The 18,740-nt window shown below is 43.8% G+C and overlaps 1 protein-coding gene across 3 annotated transcripts in view; it reads right to left on the bottom strand.

Annotated features, from left to right (window-relative positions):
- The window catches only part of LOC148535456 (galactoside alpha-(1,2)-fucosyltransferase 2-like), a 47,397-nt gene that overhangs the window by 5,795 nt on the left and 22,862 nt on the right, over window positions 1-18,740 (bottom strand). For 2 of the 3 annotated variants that reach the window (XM_088462627.1, XM_088462628.1), the window contains one exon: window positions 6,808-6,845. The gene's annotated coding sequence lies outside the window, so the exon portion shown is untranslated. Of the gene's footprint in view, window positions 1-6,807; window positions 6,846-8,249; window positions 8,294-18,740 lie in introns of those variants that run through there. The other variant, XM_088462629.1, reaches the window with a different exon arrangement.

Here is an 18,740-nt window from a genome sequence, read left to right as displayed (position 1 = left end):
TGCTTTGAGGGGTTGTTCATATTATATGTTTTAATAAATGTACGTATTGTATTGTGAGGACTTTATAGAGCAGTGGCAGACGCACTACGCTGATAATCATAATATAGCGCCGTACACGGCGGTATCGTGTATCGCCGCAAGATGGCGTCGTGCGGACAACGCAAAATGGCGTCGTGAAGATATTATTGTTACAATTTAGGTCTCAGCCAACCATCCGGCTTCGACATCCTGCACAAACTTTATGATCTTTGCCCTCTCTCCCTGAACTCTGGACTACATTGTCCTGTACTATGATGACTGAGCTCTCTGTCTTTTGTCCTCACCTTACCTCTGCTCTAACTGAGCTGTATTTCCCTAATATTTATACCCCTAACTTCCATTAACTGGCATAGTTCTCATGGCATATTTCAAAGAGCCATAACCTGTGTGTATACTCTGATCTATACACATAAATCACTTTCTTCAAAGGAACCTTCTTCCATTGTGTCATAAACAATACGGTTTGTTCTGCTCAGAGGTGACGAGCAGATGTTTGCTGGAGTCGTAAAATCTGATATTCATCAAAGGTTTTCCCTTTGCTTATTTGCAGTGTAAACATCAACAATTGGGACTTGTTTGTGGTTCAATTGATATCATGTAAGTTCCTCTGAACAACAGGCCAGATAACATACAATTGCTAAGGGTATGTATATATAGGAAGGGTTTATAGGTCCATGAAGAGTATATTATATATACATATGCACACACACAGTACCAGTCAAAAGTTTGGACACACCTTCTCATTCAATGGTTTTTGTTTATTTAAATTATTTTCGACATAGTAGATTAATACTGAAGACATCAAAACTATGAAAACACATATGGAATTATGTTGTAAACAAAAAAAGTGTTAACCAAATCAAAATATGTTTTATATTTTAGATTCCTCAAAGTAGCCCCCTTTTGCTTTGATGACAGCTTTGCACACTCTTGGCATTCTCTCAATCAGCTTCATGAGGTAGTCTCCTGGAATGGTTTTGAAATAACAGGTGTGCCTTGCCTTCTTAATGTGTTTGAGACCATCAGTTGTGTTGTGCAGAGGTAGGGTTAGTACACAGTGGACACCACTATTTTGACTACTGTTGTAATCCATATTATGGCACCAACCACTCAACTCCGTAAAGAGAAACGACAGTCCATTACTTTAAGACATGCAGGTCAGTCGATACGGAAAATTTCAAGAACTTTGAATGTAACCTCAAGTGCAGTTGCAAAAATCATCAAACGCTATGATGAAACTGGCTCTCATGGGGACTGTCCCATAGGCGCATGCGGGGGGGTTTCCGAGTACCTAGAAATCCCCCCCCCTGGCCGCCGTTCCATCACTGCCTGGCTGAATTATTTTTTTTTTCTAAAGAGGAGCAGCCGGGCCCAAAGTTCAGCTTACAACTGGCTGGGGCTTGGCTGCTGGCTGAACGTAGGGGGAGCGGCTCCTCCCAGGCAGTTCCGATGGGGCACTGTGAGAGGTGGCTGAAGCTGAGCTGCCGCCGGGTGCTAACTATTCCCGACGCCGGCGGGGGGGTTTCTATAATAAAAGATGCAGTAGTTGTTTGCCTGCTTTCATGTTTGTGTAGCCACTATGATATGTGGCTCTTATAGAAATGACAATTTACAAAATGTTGTTAGAAATGTGGTAAATAGTACATTGGGAATGCTGTCGGGCTTCCCAGTGAATTTCATTTTATATATATATATATATATATATATATATATATATATATATATACAAAATTTTATGAGCCATTGGTTATAACCATCACATATATTAAATTTGGAAATTGTATTTATATATATATATATATATATTTATATATATATATGTTGAATAGTAGTTTTATTAGATATGTAATATTGTATATTGTATGTGTAAAATATAAGCAGAAGCCACAGCAGAGGCAATTCAACCATAGCATGGCTCGTGCTGCAGAGGGCTCGAGGACACAGAAAGTGCTAGAACTTGCACGAGCTCTCCCTAGTTTCAGGAGCTAGTGCTAAAGGCGGGAGAAGGGTAGGTCGCGCGGCACTAGTTAGGGATATAAGGCACTGCACTAGAGTTGCCAGACAGACTGCGGTTCTCCACTCCAGTGAGCACCTCGTACAGAATAGGTATGAAATACCGCCGGTAGTGCCTGGCCGACCAAAGCAGAGTTCCCAGCAGCGGAAGCCTGACAGCGCTGGAAATCCCGATCATCGATAGGTAAGTACTGACTAACCTAACCTAACCCCCTAGCCCTAACCCTCCTTAGAGGTGCCTAACCCTAACCTTCCCCCCCCAAGTGCCTAACCCTAACCCCCCCTTCACCGCTGCCTAAACCTAAAGCCCCCGGGGGGGTTCCTAATCATAACTCCCCCCTGGGGGTGCCTAACCCTAACCCTCCCTCCCCCTAGCCTAACCCTAACCCTCTCAGGGGGGTGCCTAACCCTGAGTCCCCCCCGGGTGCCCTAAACCTAACCATCCCCCCCTGCGGCTGGCCGCTCCCGATCGAAGGGATGCCGGGCGCCGGTCTCCCGGCATCAGGGAAATGTCAAGTGTCTACATCTAGATGCCCGGCATTTTACCCTCGTTGGGATATGACAGTCAGGAAGCCAGCTACCGGTATTAAGGCAGCCGGCTTCCCGATTGTATACCCCTTGTACTTACCAGTGCTGTCAGTAGCAGTGGCGCTTGGTAGTAGCAGGAGTGTCGCCAGTGTGGGGCTGTTCTCGGAGGGTAGCACTGAGGAGGCCTGAGCTGCCGGTACTTGTAAGAGCCAGCTGGCGGAAGTGTGGGCAGCGCTGAGGAGGCCAGACCTGCCTGCACCTGAAAGAGCCAGCCAGTAGCAGAGCGCCGGGAAGGAGGAAGCGGTAGTGCTGTTACCCGGCAGCACTTGTTTATGAAGTGAGCCGGCACACAGCTATGAGCTCAGCGGCTGCAGGGCCATCCATCACCGCTGCTATATGCTGCTGATTGGAGATAAGTCTTAGCATTGGAGGAGTGGAGGACCTGTAGGCGGGGTCTAGATGTCGGGTTGGCTGCAGCAGTAGCACTGAGCCTATTATGAGTAACATAACTCCTGGCACTCACACACAGGCTCTGGGACTCATTTATCACAGTGGTGCATATTATCCAGGGGAGAAAACAGAGTAGGAAAAGAGACCGTTACCTGAGATCTACAAGTACTGTATAGAGAGCCCTCTATATACCAGTGAGGAATAGAATATATCCATAATACTAAAATAGAGGGGATTAAGCTATATATATATATATATATATATATATATATATATATATATATATATTAGGGGTGTGCACCTGCCACTTTTTGTGTTTTGGATCTGGATCTTTCTTCGTGTTTTGGATCTGGATTGGTTTTGCCAAAACCACCCTTCCGTGTTTTGGGTTCTGGGTTTTGTGTTTGGATCTGTATTTTTTTTTTAAAAAAAAGCATAAAAACAGCTAAAATCACAGAATTTGTGGGTTTTTCTGCTCCTATGCTATTACTAACCTCAATAACCTTAATGTCCACTCATTTCCAGTCTAATCTGAACACCTCACAATAGTGTTTTTATGTCCAAAAGGTTGCACCGAGGTAGCTGGATGACTATGCAAAGCGACACAAGTGGCCGGCACAAACACGTGGCACATCTAGGAGTAACACTGCAGTGGCAGACAGGATGACACTTTGAAAAATTAGGGCACAAACAGTACATAATGCAAAGAAAAAAAAGAGGTGCAAGATGGAATTGTCTTTGGGCCCTCCCACCCACCCACCCTTATGTAGTATAAACAGGACATGCACACTTTAACAAACCAATCATTTCAGCGCCAGGGTCTGCCACACGACTGTGGCTGAAATGATTGGTTCGTTTGGGCCCCCACAAAACAAGCTGGCAAATAATCTGTCCCTGCACAAACTGGCTCTACGGACGCAAGATGTTGTCCTCATCCTCCTCATTCACCGATTCCTCACCCTCTTTAGTGTTGTATACATCCTCATCCTCACAGAGTATTAATTTGTCCCCGCTGGAATCCACCACCACAGGTCCCTCTGTACGTTCTGGAGGCTGGTCTCCCTGGAAGAGTTGATAATTCATTTTTATGAACATCTCCTCCACATTTTGTGGACGCAACCTCCTACGCCTTTCGCTGACAAGGTTCCCGGCTGCACTAAACACTCTTTCAGAGTACACACTGGAGGGGGGGCAACTCAGGTAAAATAGAGCCAGGTTGTAAAGGGGCCTCCAAATTGCCTCTTTTTCCTGCCAGTATAGGTACGGACTGTCTGACATGCCTACTTGGATGCTGTCACCGATGTAATCCTTTAACAGACAGACGCACACTTGTCGCTGCTGCTTTGAGGATGCAGGTGCGGCTACAGCCCACACAATTCACAAAGACAGAAAAAAAAAGAATTTTTTTATTGTTTGTGGAGCGCACTTTGAGGGTTACAGCACCCTTTAACGGACAAGCCAGCCAGCCCTTTACTTATGACACAGGCGCACCCAGTTGCTGAATGGCAAAAGTGGGCAGAAATTTTTCGGGCCACCCAAAGCGTCTCCTGCACGCTCCTGTCGCTTTTCAGAAAATTCTGCACCACCAAGTTTATTGTGTGAGCAAAACATGGGACATGCTGGAATTTGGCCAGATGTAATGCCCGCACAATATTGGTGGCGTTGTCAGATATCACAAATCCCAAGGAGAGTCTAAGTGGGGTAAGCCACAGGGCGATGATTTCCCTCAGTTTCTCTAAGAGGTTGTCGGCGGTGTGCCTCTTACTGAAACCGGTGATACACAGCGCAGCCTGCCTTGGAACGAGCTGGTGTTTCTGAGATGCTGCTACTGGTGACGCTGCTGTTGTTGCTGTGTAAGGTGATACATTTAACCAGTGGGCTGTCACAGTCATATAGTCCTTAGTCTGCCCTGTTCCACTTGTCCACATGTCCGTGGTTAAGTGGACATTGGGTACAACCGCATTTTTCAGGACACTGAGGACACTTTTTCTGACGTTTCTGTACAGTCTCGGTATCGCCTGCCTAGTGAAGTGGAATCTAGACGGGATTTGGAACCGGGGATACACTACCTCCATCAATTGTCTAAATCCCACTGCACTAATGGCAGATACCGGACGCACGTCTAACACCAACATAGCAGTCAAGGCCTCAGTTATACGTTTTGCTTCAGGATGACTGCTGTCGTACTTCATCCTCCTCGCTAAGGACTGTTGGAGGGTCAATTGTTTAGTAAAAGTAGTGGTGTTCCTACTTCCTCTCTGGGATGATGAACTCCCAGCAGCAGCAACAGCACTAGGAGGAAGTGGTTCTTGATCTTTCCCTATGGACTTTGAAGGAGTAGACACAGCCCCTATGGACAACAGCAGCACAGCGCAGCACAGCACAGCACAACACTACTCTGCACTACACTACACTACACAGCCCCGCCAGCCCTAACTCCCACCCTCCCTCTTCACTGTCCACAGCCGAGTGAGAAAATGGCGCCGACACGGGTACCTTATATAGGATCCAAAACCCGCGAGACCCGGAAGGCGGGATGATGACGTTTTGCCTCGATTTCAGATCCGAGTCAGGCGGGAAAAGTCGAGCCTGACTCGGATCGGCCTCGGATCGGGGGGGTTCGGATTTCAGAAATCAGAACACGCTCACCCCTAATATATATATATATATATATATATATATACATATACATATATATATATACATTATAATATATATGACTATCCAAGCATATGGAAACAGAGCATATTGCAGTAGGCAGTACAATTATATAAGTACTGCTATACTTACTACATTCCAGCAGGAGATCTAAACTACAAAAGGATTTACAGAGTATATACTTGCATTACAGGGAAGGGATTTGTATCGAATTCAATAGACTAAAAATAAATACCTCAGTGACATTTACCACAGCAAGGGAGATAACTTAACAAAGCAGGCATACAGCCTTGTTCTCTGGCTTTTGTGATATTTATCCCACAGCAGATTAGCTAAGGACTTTTTATTGGAAAGTATATGTTAATAACGATATTCCAATACAGGCACCTCATATGACTCTCACTTTATCCCAAGAAAAGGGAGCCAGCTTATGTTAATTTAAGGGATAGTATTGACTACAACCTCCACAAGAGAAGTTACTGGACAATTAAACTGAAGGACATTTAAAGGTGCTGAGCTGGTGGTAGATATCCTGGACTTGGACTATTAATATCATAAGTCCTTGGCTATATATATATATATATATATATATATATATATATATTCCCAAAACTGCCAGCACTCATAGCACATCAAACAATTTGGCCTTTTTTGTCCAATGTCAGAGATATATACCAATCCAACAGAGAGAGACAGGCACTCAAGGCACGATTAAAGATGCAAAAATACTTGTTTTAACATCTTTAATTTGGATTGGTATATATATGTGTGTATATGTGTGAGTGTAATGATTAGATTATATTACTGAATATTGAGGGTTCATACTGTATATTTGAATGTTATAAAACCCTGGATTACTGTTAGTGTAATATATATATGTCTTTTTAAGCCAGGACCCATATTCATGTTTAAAATGTATGCAAGCTTGAGGGTTCATACTGTATATTTGAATGTTATAAAACCCTGGATTACTGTTAGTGTAATATATATATATATATATATATATATATATATATATATATATAATTACAGTATATACTAATGTAACTGTATGCTTATCCTTTAATCTTATCTTTATAAAGGATATTTGAATACAAAACTGCTAGTGTGTACACTTACCAGGTGTAAACAGCGTGGAGATCCCGGTACAACGGAGCCTGCAAAGGAAAAGAGACAGGTGGTAAATGTGAAGTAAATTAATATTGTAAATTATTCTGTATATAGAACAGTTGCTACATTATTCCCACTGTCAGTAGGTTTTCCCAGGCACACCTTAATAGATTGGGTGGAAGCACAATCATACTATTAATAATCAGTTGAGTAGTAACCAGGAGTCCTTGACTAAAAATTAGGGGGAGGGTTACATTTGTAAGCGAAAGGAGTGTGTATTGTATGCCTGTGTCAGTGTATGTGTGTGTTTAGTCTGTGTCAGTTTGTGTGTGTAGTCTTTGTGAGTGTTTATCAGTGTGTCAGTATGTGTGTCTGTAGTCTGTGTCAGTTTGTGTGTGTAGTCTTTGTGAGTGTTTATCAGTGTGTCAGTGTGTGTCTGTATGTGTGTGTGTAGTCTGTGTCAGTGTGTGTGTGTAGTCTTTGTGAGTGTTTATCAGTGTGTCAGTGTGTCTGTGTCAGTATGTGTGTGTAGTCTGTGTCAGTGTGTGTAGTCCTTGTGAGTGTCTATCAGTGTGTCTGTGTCAGTGTGTGTGTAGTCTTTGTGAGTGCCCTATCAGTGTCTGTATCAGTGTGTGTGTGTGTATTCTTTGTGAGTGTCTTTCAGTGTGTGTGTCTGTATGTGTGTGTGTGTAGTCTGTGTCAGTGTGCGTGTGTAGTCTTTGTGAGTGCCCTATCCGTGTGTATATCAGTGTGTGTGTAGTCTTTGTGTGTCTGTCAGTGTGTGTGTAGTCTTTGTGCGTGCCCTATCAGTGTGTCTGTTTCGGTGCGTGTAGTTTTTGTGAGTGTGTCTGTCAGTGTGTGTGTGTAATGCTCAACAGTCCATCAAATGTATTTAAAACAACAAGTGCTGCTGCTTGTTTTCATCTGGTTTTATATCAAACCAGCACGGTTGGACTTAGTAAGATTGTGGGAGTGCCGGGCTATTGGTATATGTTATATTAAAAAGACAGGACCAGACCCAGGGATATCAGTTAATACTGATATCCCTGGGTGTGGTCCTGTCTTTTTAAGCCAGGACCCATATTCATGTTTAAAATGTATGCAAGCTTGAGCCCAAGATCATTTATCTGAGAATCAGTGTAGGCACTGGCCAGATGACTGTGGTGGCCAGCTTAACAAATTATTGCAATATTTTGGAACCAACATTCCCTGTATTCAAAGGAGTTGCAGTTTGAAAAGCAAGTGAGTGCCGAGTTTGTACGAGATATATATATATATATATATATATATATATATATAAATATATATATATATATATACAGTATATATTTTACACACACTTAAGGGGCATACACTCTAGACCAGCGGTTCTCAAACTCGGTCCTCAGGACCCCACACAGTTCACGTTTTCCAGGTCACCCAGCAAGAGCACTGGTGTAATCATTACTCACTGACACATTTCCCAGGTCACCCAGCAGGAGCACAGGGGTATTCATTACTCACTGACACATTTCCCAGGTCACCCAGCAGGTGCACAGGTGTATTCATTACTCACTGACACATTTCCCAGGTCACCCAGCAGGTGCACAGATGTATTCATTACTCACTGACACATTTTAAAAGATCCACAGGTGGAGCTATTTATTTCACTTGTGATTCTGTGAGGAGACCTGGAAAACATGCACTGTTTGGGGTCCTGTGGACCGAGTTTGAGAACCTGTGCTCTAGACAATGTGCTGAAAGATATTGGGTGTACACACTTAATGATATCATTAACAATATTGTTCAGTGAATTCATCCTGTCGCATCCCTGAATAGGCACTTTGATGATATCGTCAGATTGGCCTGTATTGTTTGTACGACAGCAAACATTGTTAATGATCCGCGGGAGCTCGCATCATTGGTCGTTTGGTGCATGCACACTGGAGGAATTGAACGTTATATTGTTGAACAATATCGTTATCGTTCACTTTCATCATCTAGTATGTATGCCCCATTACTCCATCTGTCTAGCTCAAGGAAGAACCTGCACTCACATTTAGCAGAGTGGTATAGCTTTCTTGAAGACCTCTGAGAAAAACCACCAGGGAGTAGTTTAAACAGCTGTTGGGCACAGAGTGTGGGTTTATGATGTTGACATTGTGCATGTCAATAGTTGGCATGTAAACATAGTAGGGATGAGCAGGTTCGGATTTCTGAAATCCGAACCCCCCGAGCCCCCCCGATCCGAGTTGTATCCGAGTCAGGCTTGACTTTTCCCGCCTGACTCGGATCTGAAATCGAGGCAAAACATCATCATCCCGCCTTCCGGATCTCACGGGTTTTGGATTCTATAAAAGGTCCCCGCGTCGGCGCCAATTCTCACTCGGCTGTCTACAGTGAAGAGGGAGGGTGGGAGCTAGGGCTGGCTGGGCTGTGTTGTGCTGCTGTTGTCCATAGGGGCTGTGTCCACTCAGTCCATAGGGGCTGACTGGGCTGTGTTGTGCTGCTGTCTATAGGGGCTGGCTAGGCTGTGTTGTGCTGCTGTCATAGGGGCCGGCTGGGCTGTGTTGTGCAGTTAGTAGTCCATAGGGGCTGTGTCCACTCCAAAGTCTATAGGGGCTGGCTGGACTGTGTTGTGCAGTGTCCCATAAAGGCTGTAGTCCTAGAGGGGTGCTGTAGTGTTGTCCAGGGGGTGATCTGTGCATCAGGGGTGCTCCCCCAAAGTGCACTCCAAAAAAATTTTTTTTTTTCTGTGTTTGTGAATTGTGTGTTCAGTAGCCGCACATGCATCAACAAAGTAACGCCAAGCGTGCGCCTGTGTCATAAGTAAAAGGCTGGCTGGCTTGTCCGTTAAAGGGTGCTGTAACCCCCAAAGTGCACTCCAAACAAAATAAAAAAATATTTTCTGTGTTTGTGAATTGTGTGCACTGTGGCTCCACGTGAATCAACAAAGGAGCAGCACCAAGCATGCGCCTGTGTCCCATAAGTAAAGGGCCGGCTGGCTTGTCCGTTAAAGGGTGCTATAACCCCCAAAGTGTACTCCAAACAAAATTAAAAATTATTTTCTGTGTTTGTGAATTGTGTGCACTGTGGCCGCACGTGCATCAACATTGTAGCACCAAGCGTGTGCCTGTGTCATAAGTAAAGGGCCGGCTGGCTCATCTGTTAAAGGGTGGTGTAACACCCAAAGTGCACTCCAAACAAAATAAAAAAATATTTTCTGTGTTTGTGAATTGTGTGCACTGTGGCTGCATGTGCATCAGCAAAGGAGCAGCGCCAAGCGTTTGCCTGTGTCCCATAAGTAAAGGGCCGGCTGGCTTGTCCGTTAAAGGGTGGTGTAACCCCCAAAGTGCACTCCAACAAAAAAAAAACATTTTCTTCTGTGTTTGTGAATTGTGTGCACTGTATGTGCATCCTCAAAGCAGCAGCGCCAAGTGTGCATCTGTCTGTTAAAGGGTGGTGTAACCCTCAAAGTGCACTCCACAAAAAATAAAAAATTTTTCTTTTTTTTTTGTCTTTGTGAATTGTGTGCACTGTAGCTGCACGTGCATCAAAAAAGGAGCAGTGCCAAGCGTGCGCCTGTGTCCCATAAGAAAAGAGCCGGCTGGCTCATTTCTATATGGTGGTGTAACCCACAAAGTGCACTAGTCTCCAACAAAAATAAAAAAATATTTTCTGTGTTTGTGTGCGCCTTAGCCGCACGTATACATCAATATAACATAAATAGAGGACCAAACTTTCTCTGATAAAAATAAAATAGGGAAAGATCAAGAACCACTTCCTCCTAGTGCTGAAGCTGCTGCCACTAGTCATGACATAGACGATAACATGCCATCAACGTCGTCTGCCAAGAACGATGCCCAATGTCATAGTAGAGGGCATATACAATCCCAAATGACACAGTTCAGGAAAATGACCTTAAAAAAAACATTTAAAACATCTGAGGAGAAACGTAAACTTGCCAATATGCCATTTACGACACGGAGTGGCAAGGAATGGCTAAGGTCTTTCCCTATGTTCATGACTAGTGGTTCAGCTTCACATGACAATGGAAGCCCTCATCCCACTAAAGAAATCAAATGAGTTAAGCTGGGAAAAGCACAGCGAAGAACTGTGCATTCTAAGAAGATATCACAAATCCCCAAGGAGAGTCCAAGTGTGGTGGCGGTTGCGATGCCTGACCTTCCCAGCACTGGATGGGAAGAGGTGGCTCTTTCCACCATTTGTACGCCCTCTGCAAGTGCTGAAAGGAGCGTCCACTTGCTGATATGCAAATTGAAGATGTCACTGTTGAAGTACAACATGATCAGGATACTGGTGTAGCTGGCGCTGAGGAGGAAGTTGGCGAGGAGGATTCTGATGGTGATGTGGTTTGTTTAAATCAGGCTCCGGGGGAGACAGTTGTTGTCTGTGGGATGAAAAAGCCCATCACGGTCATGCCTGGGCAGAAGACCAAACATTCCACATATTTGGTCTGGCAATATTTCTATCCAAATCAGGACAACAACTGTCTTGCCATATGTACCATATGTAAAGGTGAAATAAGTAGGGGTAGGGACAATAACCAACTAGGAACATCCTCCCTTATATGTCACCTGCAGCGCGTTCATTAAAAGTTACTGTCAAGTTCAGAAACTTTGGCTAAGACCATAAGCAGTCCAGGGACACCTAAATCCCTTTGTCCTGTTGTATCCATGCACCTGCAAACCACACCGTCAACTCCCTCCTCGTCAATTTCCTCCTTAGTCAGGATCAGAAGTAGTCCTGCAGGCCATGTCACTGGCATGACTGACTCTCCTATCCGGGATTCCTCCGGAGGATCCTGCATTGCTACGCCTATTGCTGCCGCTGCTGCTGTTGCTGCTGCTGGGAGTCGTTCATCATCCCAGTGAGGAAGTAGGAACACCACTACTTTTACTAAACAATTGACCCTCCAACAGTCCTTAGCGAGGAGGATGAAGTACGACAGCAGTCATCCTGAAGCAAAACGTATAACTGAGGCCTTGACTGCTATGATGGTGTTAGACATGCATCCAGTATCCGCCATTAGTGCAGTGGGATTTAGACAATTGATGAAGGTAGTGTGTCCCCGGTTCCAAATCCCGTCTAGATTCCACTTCACTAGGCAGGCGATACCGAGACTGTACAGAAACGTCAGAAAAAGTGTCCTCATTGTCCTGAAAAATGCAGTTGTACCCAATGTCCACTTAACCATGGACATGTGGATAAGAGGAACAGGGCAGAGTAAGGACTATATGACAGTGACAGTCCACTGGGTAGATGTATCACCTTACGCAACAGCATCACCAGTAGCAGCATCTCAGAAATGCCAGCTCGTTCCAAGTCAGGCTACGCTGTGTATCACCAGTTTCAGTAAGAGGCACACCGCCGACAACCTCTTAGAGAAACTGAGGGAAATCATCGCCAAGTGGCTTACCCCCCTTAGACTCTCCTGGGAATTTGTGATATCTGACAATGCCACCAATATTGTGCGGGCATACATCTGGGCAAATTCCAGCACATCCCATGTTTTGCTCACACAATAAATTTGGTGGTGCAGAATTTTCTGAAAAGCGACAGGGGCGTGCAGGAGATGCTTTGGGTGGCCCGAAAAATTTCTGGCCACTTTTGCCATTCAGCAACTGCGTGCCAAAGACTGGAGCACCAGCAAACACTCTTGAACCTGCCCCGCCATCACCTGAAGCTAAAGGTTGTGACGCGTTGGAAATCAACCCTCTGTATGCTTCAGAGGATGGAGGAGCAGCAAAAGGCCATTCAAGACTATATATCCACCTATGACATAGGCAAAGGAGGAGGTATTCACCTCACTCAAGTGCAGTGGTGAATGATTTCCATGTTGTGCAAGGTTCTCCAGCCCTTCGAACTTGCCACACGTGAAGTCAGTTCAGACACTGCAGCTTGAGTCAGGTCATTCCCCTCATCAGGCTTTTGCAGAAGCAGCTGGAGAAAGTGAAGGAGGAGCTAAGACGGAGCGATTCTGCTCGGCATGTGGGACTTGTGGATGAAGCCCTTCATTCGCTTTGCCAGGATTCCATTGTGGTCAATCTGTTGAAATCAGACCACTACATTTTGGCCACCGTGCTCGATCCTAGGTTTAAAGCCTATGTGGTGTCTCTCTTTCCGACCGACACAAGCCTGCAGAGATGCAAAGACCTGCTGGTGAAATCACTGTCAGCTGAAGCGGAACGTGACACGTCAACAGCTCCTTCTTCATTTTCTCCCGCAACTGGGGCTGCCAGGAAAAAACTTAGGTATCCTAAGCAACACGCTGGTGGTGATGCAGGGCAGGCAGGACCAAGTTTGGACATCTGGTCCGGACTGAAGGACCTGGCAACAATTTCTGACATGTCTACTGTCACTGCATATGATACTGTCACCATTGACCGAATGGTGGAGGATTACATCGGTGACAGCATCCAAGTAGGCATGTCAGACAGTCCGTACCTGTACTGGCAGGAAAAAGAGGCAATTTGGAGTCCCCTGTACAAACTGGCTTTATTTTACCTGAGTTGCCCACCCCTCCAGTGTGTACTCCGAAAGAGTGTTTAGTGCAGCCGGGAACCTTGTCAGCGAAAGGCGTAGGAGGTTGCTTTCAGAAAATGTGGAGAAGATGATGTTCATAAAAATTAATTATCAACTCTTCCAGGGAGACCAGCCTCCAGAACGTACAGAGGGACCTGTGGTGGTGGATTCTAGCGGGGACGAATTAATACTCTGTGAGGATAAGGATATATACAACACTGAAGAGGATGAGGAATCGGTGGATGAGGAGGAAGAGGATGACATCTTGCCTCCATAGAGCCAGTTTGTACAGGGACAGATTAATTGCCAGCTTGTTTTGTGGGTGCCCAAATGAACCAATCATTTCAGCCACAGTCGTGTGGCAGACCCTGGCACTGAAATGATTGGTTTGTTAAAGTGTGCATGTCCTGTTTATACAACATAAGGGAACGTGGGAGGGCCCAAGGACAATTCCATCTTGCACCTCTTTTTTTTCTTTGCATTATGTACTGTTTGGGGCCTAGTTTTTCAAACTGCCATCCTGTCTGCCACTGCAGTGTCACTCCTAGATGGGCCACGTGTTTGTGCCACCCACTCGTGTCGCTTAGCATAGTCATCCAGCTACCTCGGTGCAACCAATTGGACATAAAAACACTATTGTGAGGTGTGAGGTGTTCAGAATAGACTGGAAATGAGTGGAAATTATGGTTATTGAGGTTAATAATAGCATAGGAGCAGAAAAATGCACAAATTCTGTGATTTTAGTTGTTTTTATGCTTTTTTAAAAAAAAATACAGATCCAAAACACAAAACCCAGAACCCAAAACACGGAAGGGTGGTTTTGGCAAAACCAATCCAGATCCAAAACACAAAGAAAGATCCAGATCCAAAACCAAAACACGAAAAGTGGCCGGTGCACACCCCTAAAACAGAGTGTTTTTCTACTGTTATAGGCCTAACCCTACCCTAACCCTAAATCTGTAATGTCAAAATAATGATTGCTGACATTCACATTGTCAACATACAGAACATGTCGCTATCAACATGTTCACTATCTACATAACGTCCATGTCAACATTCTGAATGTTGACATACAGACCATGTCAACATTTTGATTGTCAACATAATGACTACATTGTGAGTGTATATATTATATACAGTATATATACATAAAAATACAAGAGCTGGTATAGAGCGCCTCACGTGCTTATATAACTTATTATAAAATACTTGCGAACCTAATAATTATATGAGCCTTAAAAATGTGTACAACTAAAGTGCTTAGTGCAGGGATAGCAATATTAAATGGCCATCATCCTCGAATACATATAACCTTTAGGATGAAAGCGGTCTGTGCAACTAAAATGCTAATGCAGAGATCTTTCAAGAATCAATAACTACATTAAATAACAATAAAATTTCATAAAAATGTGCAACAGTGCATAAATAACTTTAAAGTGCAAATCAATGAAAGTGCAAAAAGTTCATTAAAAATTACATAAATTAATTTTAATCAGACACAACAATAATATCCTCCCACATGAAGGATAAAAGACATAAAAAACATAAAAACCATAGACAAAATATATATATATATATATATATATATATCTGTAAATTTATCAGAATAAATAGGGATAAAAATCGTAGCTTATCTAATAAAAAATGGCAAGTTCATGAATGGAAAGAAAAATAGGAGCCTCCAACGTGTTTCGTCCGTGTCCTGGACTTCTTCAAGGGATAACCTAGCTCCTATGGGGTATCCAGTATTTATACCCCCTCTAATAAGGACAAACAGGGATTGTTTGTGACATCACTTCCGGTTTTCTTATTGGTACATATCCATTAGAAAGAAATAATTGCTTGGATTTATATTAGATTGTTCTCTTTATTAATACATCATTTAATTGGAAATCCGTTTCTAAATTACGAGTTATTTATTAGTATATCACTCCTTTTGCCATCCACATAGCGTCGCGTCACTTCCGCCCTTACTATCCATACATCGCGGTACTTGCGCCCTCTTCTAAGTGTGTAGTGTGGACTGTATCTTTCATCACTTCCGCCTCCGTCCTCGTTGAGCGCTGTGCCACCTCCTTCGTTGTTCAGGATAGGCTAGTTGGTCCACTCGTTCCCGGATCACGTGCATGTCGCGTCCTGCATCCCGGGCCTCTCCAATTCTTTCTCAATAGCTGGCGGCATCTATCTTGGTACTCCAAGTGGTGTCTCTACTCGCGGCCATCTTATAACTCCCATGAATTCCGTTTTTACTGCCATCTTTCTACTCCCATCCGTCTCGTAGTTTCTATTATCGTGGAAGTAGCAATTTAGTTATTGTTTCCTATATGGCACAATGGAAACACTGTTAGTATAAAATAATATATATTGCCAATCATATATTAAACATATATAAAATGAATTTATTTAAACATCACAGTTCCAAGTTATTCTCCACACCTGCTCAAAACCTAATTAGAACCACAAATCTGACATCCCTATATTTCACATATATTAGTGTGTGATAAATAATATAAAATATATGTGGATAATTGTAAGATCCTAAATTCACACTTTAATTCAATATATTCTTAAAAAACTATAAAAATAAAAATAATAACATTTTTTAAATGGAATGGAATTCTCCTTTAGTCTTTCTTTACATGGGTTTTTAAAAAATGTGTAGTCATTTCAAACTGTAGGGTCCAATAGTTCTTGTTGAAGCGTAGAACCAGTATTGCTTCATTTTGAAAATGAAGCAATATGTAAATATGTAGTCCTTTCAAACTGTAGGGTCAAATAGTTCTTGTATGAGTCTTGAAGAGTAAAACCGGTATTACTTCATTCTGGAAATTCTTGCATCCATCTTCAAATTGTAGGTCTGAGATTACTTCTTCGGTCACATGTCCTGGGGGATTCATACTTGTATGTCACATTAGGAACTACCGTACCTGGTCTTCCCTAGAGGTCTCCCATCCAAGTACTAACCAAGCCCAATGGTGCTTAGCTTCCAAGATCAGACGAGATTGGGCGCTCTATATGCTTCAGAGGATGGAGGAGCAGCAAAAGGCCATTCAAGCCTATATATCCACCTATGACATAGGCAAAGGAGGAGGTATGCACCTGACTCAAGTGCAGTGGAGAATGATTTCTGTGTTGTGCAAGGTTCTCCAGCCCTTCGAACTTGCCACACGTGAAGTCAGTTCAGACACTGCCAGCTTGAGTCAGGTCATTTCCCTCATCAGGCTTTTGCAGAAGCAGCTGGAGAAAGTGAAGGAGGAGCTAAGATGGAGCGATTCCGCACGGCATGTGGGACTTGTGGATGAAGCCCTTCATTCGCTTTGCCAGGATTTCAGGGTGGTCTTTGTTGAAATCAGACCACTACATTTTGCCCATCGTGCTCGATCCTAGATTTAAAGCCTATGTGGTGTCTCTCTTTCCGGCTGACACAAGCCTGCAGAGGTGCAAAGACCTGCTGGTGAAAACACTGTCAGCTGAAGCGGAACGTGACACGTCAACAGCTCCTTCTTCATTTTCTCCCGCAACTGGGGCTGCCAGGAAAAAACAGGTATCCTAAGCAACCCACTGGCGGTGATGCAGGCCAGGCTGGACCAAGTTTGGACATCTGGTCCGGACTGAAGGACCTGGCAACAATTTCTGACATGTCTACTGTCACTGCATATGATACAGTCACCATTGACAGAATGGTGGAGGATTACATCGATGACAGCATCCAAGTAGGCATGTCAGACAGTCCGTACCTGTACTGGCAGGAAAAAGAGGCAATTTGGAGTCCCCTGTACAAACTGGCTCTATTTTACCTGAGTTGCACCCCCTCCAGTGTGTACTCCGAAAGAGTGTTTAGTGCAGCCAGGAACCTTGTCAGCGAAAGGCGTAGGAGGTTGCTTCCACAAAATGTGGAGAAGATGATGTTCATAAAAATTAATTATCAACTCTTCCAGGGAGACCAGCCTCCAGGAGGAAGAGGATGACATCTTGCCTCCGTAGAGCCAGTTTGTGCAGGGACAGATTAATTGCCAGCTTGTTTTGTGGGGGCCCAAACGAACCAATCATTTCAGCCACAGTCGTGTGGCAGACCCTGGCGCTGAAATGATTAGTTTGTTAAAGTGTGCATGTCCTGTTTATACAACATATGGGTGGGTGGGAGGGCCCAAGGACAATTCCATCTTGCACCTCTTTTTTTTATTTGCATTATGTACTGTTTAGGGCCTAGTTTTTCAAACTGCCATCCTGTCTGTGACTGTGTTGTCACTTCTAGATGGGCCACGTGTTTGTGCCGCCCACTCGTGTCGCTTAGCTTAGTCATCCAGCTACCTCGGTGGAACCTTTTGGACATAAAAACACTATTGTGAAGTGTGAGGTGTTCAGAATAGACTAGAAATGAGTGGAAATTAAGGTTATTGAGGTTAATAATAGCATAGGAGCAGAAAATCCACAAATTCTGTGATTTTAGCTGTTTTTATGCTTTTTAAAAAAAAATCCAGATCCAAAACACAAAACTGAGAACCCAAAACATGGAAGGGTGGTTTTGGCAAAACCAATCCAGATCCAAAACACAAAGAAAGATCCAGATCCAAAACCAAAACACGAAAAGTGGCCGGTGCACACCCCTAAAGCAAAGTGTTTTTCTACTGTTATAGGCCTGACCTTACCCTAACCCTAAATCTGTAATGTCAAAATAATGATTGCTGACATTCACATAGTCAACATACAGAACATGTCGCTATCAACATGTTCACTATCTACATAACGTCCATGTCAACATTCTGAATGTTGACATACAGACCCTGTCAACATTTTGATTGTCAACATAATGACTACATTGTGAGTGTATATATTATATACAGTATATATACATACATCTATAAAATATAACGACAAAGGTGCCTCCTAGTGCAGAAAACTAACAAATATATGTGAATATATTTTCAGAAGTAAATAACTCCTTTCCAAATGGAAATAAAAATGTACTTATCTGAGCCAGAGAAAATTTCACTCATGGATTAATTTCTTCAACATAATTCCTGGAGTGGTAGGGGTCTTGGAGGAGATAAAATAAATAATGAGACCATAGTATGCTGCCACTATGAAAACTGAGCTATCTAGGCATTGGGTGGACATTTATTTCAACTATATTGGAGGACAGTAATACCCCTTTTCCACCAAAATTCCAGGTCTGACCCGGAGTTGGAAAAGAAGGCCTGATTCAGACCCGGTCGCAAGCGCTGAGCGCTTGCAACCGGGTCTATGGTGGCCCATAGCGCATGCTCACGACGGAGCCGGCTCTGTCGCGCTCATGCGCGAGACCCGGATAACGATGGGCAATCTGTCGCTCCGGGTCTCTTACCAAAGGGGGCATGCTGTCGATGTTGAGTGACAGCATGCCCCCTTTGGTGCGCAGGCCGGGGGACTGGCTGCCC

Source organism: Taudactylus pleione, unplaced genomic scaffold (assembly GCF_031769625.1).
Source record: "Taudactylus pleione unplaced genomic scaffold, aTauple2 ptg000051l, whole genome shotgun sequence".
NCBI lineage: Eukaryota > Metazoa > Chordata > Amphibia > Anura > Myobatrachidae > Taudactylus > Taudactylus pleione.
Note: the sequence above shows the minus strand (reverse complement) of the source record. Positions and strands in the feature narration are given on the sequence as shown.